We start from the raw sequence: 3572 nt of genomic DNA on the forward strand, positions 1-3572 counted from the left end.
GGATAGGGTTTAAACATTACATTTAGGATTCAATCTGATGGTTAATGGTTAAGGTTTGGGATAGAGTTAAAAATTAAAAACTAGAGTCTACCACTCGGATTGAAAACACAATCTTCAGATCCAGAATGATGGGATTATGCCACCCCTTCCACAATGTCCTAGCAAAACCCAAGCTTACTTGATGGTAATAGCCTTCACTGTTGCCCCTAGTGGACAGACATCAAATTTCAAATCAAATCAAATTGTATTAGTCACATGCGCCGAATACAACAGGTGTATGTATACCTTACAGTGAAATGCTTATTTACGAGCCCCTAACCGACAGTGCAGTTCCAAAAAATACAGATAAGAGATAAAAGTAACAAGTAACAAGTATTTCAGAGTCAATCTTGAGAGATCTGGCTGCTGCTCAGACAGATTCTTCTGGCCTGCTCATGATGACATCCACTGGTACCTGTTTGATGATTTCCTTTAAATCATTTTACTCCCACAGCCTGTGACATTCTGCCATGTAGAGAATTTGAAAAAGGTGTTGGCCAGACTTTCAGGATGAACACCATGTAGCAAAAGGCACACACACACACACACACACACACACACACACACACACACACACACACACACACACACACACACACACACACACACACATCAAAAGTATCTACCTACCTGTGAACCTGCTCCTTGGTGCCCCTGAGTGTTTCCATGTCCACACACACACACACACACACACACACACACACACACACACACACACACACACACACACACACACACACACAACATACCTCAAAAAGCTTCAGCCTGCACATAGGAAGAGTAACCAGTGGGATCCCAGCCTGTGGTGTTTCAACAGGCTGGCCCATGTCTCCTCAAGTCTTTCCATACATCCAGTAGCTGTTGAGGAGTGTAGAGGAGGGTCGTGGTGGCAGCGCTATAGTAACATAGATTCTGGGAGCCTATACATACCCTTTAAAAGGTTATAATGTTCACACATTGTATTTATGATTCTGATAACCTGTTGACCTGTTCTGATGACCTGTTCTGACCAGTTGACCTGTTCTGATGACCTGCTCTGACCTGTTAACATGTTCTGATGTCCTGTTCTGACCAGTTAACCTGTTCTGATGTCCTGTTCTGACCAGTTGACCTGTTCTGATGACCTGCTCTGACCTGTTAACCTGTTCTGATGACCTGCTCTGACCTGTTAACATGTTCTGATGTCCTGTTCTGACCAGTTAACCTGTTCTTATGACCTGTTCTGACCAGTTGACCTGCTCTGATGTCCTGCTCTGACCTGTTAACATGTTCTGATGACCTGCTCTGACCTGTTAACATGTTCTGATGACCTGCTCTGACCTGTTAACCTGTTCTGATGTCCTGTTCTGACCAGTTAACCTGTTCTGATGACCTGTTCTGACCTGTTAACCTGTTCTGATGACCTGTTCTGACCTGTTGACCTGTTCTGATGACCTGTTCTGACCTGTTGACTTGTTCTGATGACCTGTTCTGACCTGTTAACCTGTTCTGATGACCTGTTCTGACCTGTTAACCTGTTCTGATGACCTGTTCTGACCTGTTGACTTGTTCTGATGACCTGTTCAATCGTTATTAATGTCTGTTATGTTTCTGTTTGTTTTGTTTAATACTGAAGTTGGATTAATTAAACTTGGGTTAATTGAACTCAGTTTAATTCGAATTGATATCTATTGTCCTCATTACATAGTTATGTCCATGAAATACAATGTTTATAGACAATCTTGGAGCGTAAACATAACCGATTTATACGGAGTATTTGTCTCTTAAATCCTGTTACCATCCTCAACCCCAGTCACTCAACCATGTTACATGAGAATTTGAGAATTTTGTGAGAATTTTGTGATAACATTTTGGAGAGGTTATGAAATACATAGCAAATGATAGCGTTACTAATGGCATTAGATTTGCATAGTGGCATGTCTGGGGAAAAAATGTGGGAACAAATGGGTTAAAGGCAATGTAGGCTATTTGACGTTCGTGGAGATCCCGTACACGATAAACGCTTCTGATGTGAAGTGCTGTTTTCTTTTCGAACATGGACCTTTGATCCTGAACTTTGTCTGCAAAAAAAAACACACGTTTGCACAATGTTGCACAATGTTTCCCGTATTATCCCGCCCACTGAGCCCTCTTCTTGAAAAAACATCTGGAATTAAAAACAGCATTCTAGTTGGTTCATCGCTGCAAGAAGTCTAAATATCCTCTTTCCCACTACTTGTGCACCAACAAGAAAACAAAGGCTGACCAGCAGGTACAATAAAAATATATTTAAAAAAATACATTTTAAAAGTAATTGTTCACATGTTATTAACAATTGGGAGATGTATTCAAACTTGGGAGCAAGGAAACTAAAGGAATGCAGCTTTCAAGTCTTCTGTTCTATAGTGGGACAATCATCACTTGGATTCACCTCAAAAGAAAGTGTAGCTGAACACTATACCAGCAACAATGTATATTTCTGAAAATGCAATATTGCCTTCTGGTCACGGTGATTTATTTACTTTTTCTCATCACTTCCAAATTGATTTTTTTAGGTTCCACACTAATTGGACAATGAGAAACTGGACATTACTAAGTCGGCTGCTGGATGAAGTACAGTCTCAACCTATGGTCATAGGGAAGATTTGCTCTCCGCTTTGTTCGTGTTGAGAATTGTGGTGTTGGGGGCCGCAACAGATAGGGTGTGGGTGGAAGAACAATCAGAGTTTGTCTGCGACACTAAGATGACAGGATGTAGACCGAGTGGCGCAGCTGTCTAAGGCACTGCATCTCAGTGCAAGAGGTGTCACTACAGTCCCTGTGTCACGTCCTGACCAGTAAAAGGGGTTATTTGTTATTGTAGTTTGGTCAGGGTGTGGCAGGGGGTGTTTGTTTTGGGGGTTTTGGGTTATGTTCTATGTTAGTCTATTTCTATGTTTATTCTAGGTTGTCTATGTCTAGGTTGGAAGTGTTTGGGATTGGTCTCTAATTGGAGGCAGCTGTATCTCATTGCCTCTGATTAGAGACTATATTTAAGTAGGGGGTTTTTCTCATTGTGTTTGTGGGTGGTTATTTTCTGTTCAGTGTTTCGTGTACCTGACAGTACTGTTTGGCTGTCGTGTTTTTTCTTGTTTTGTTTAGTGTTCTAAATAAAGTTAATTATGAGCACTCAACCCGCTGCGCCTTGGTCTACTCCCTTCGACGGCCGTTACACCCTGGTTTGATTCCAGGCGGAATCACATCCGGCCGTGATTGGGAGTCCCATTGGCCCAGCTACGTCCAGGTTTGGCCGGGGTAGGCCGTCATTGTAAATAAGAATTTGTTCATTACTAACTTGCCTAGTTAAATAAAGGTGAAGAAAAAAAACTGTCTGCTACAACCAAGCCTTTCCTATCTCCCATATCTGCTTCTGGGTCCTTCAAATCACCCGAGTGTCGACCCCTACTAGGGCTGCCGCGGTCATGAAATTTCATCAGCCGGTGATTGTCAAGCAAATAACTGTCGGTCTCACAGTAATTGACCGTTAATGAACATAAACACATTTAGTATCTCCT

General features: G+C 42.0%; 1 long non-coding RNA gene across 1 annotated transcript; it reads left to right on the forward strand.

Annotated features, from left to right (window-relative positions):
- The first annotated feature begins 2167 nt into the window (after positions 1–2167).
- LOC123724118 (uncharacterized) lies at positions 2168–3191 on the forward strand. Its single transcript, XR_006756812.1, has 2 exons — positions 2168–2290; positions 2574–3191. It is a non-coding gene; the product is annotated as an uncharacterized lncRNA (long non-coding RNA).
- Positions 3192–3572: the final 381 nt, after the last annotated feature.

This window comes from Salmo salar, chromosome ssa09, assembly GCF_905237065.1.
Source record: "Salmo salar chromosome ssa09, Ssal_v3.1, whole genome shotgun sequence".
NCBI lineage: Eukaryota > Metazoa > Chordata > Actinopteri > Salmoniformes > Salmonidae > Salmo > Salmo salar.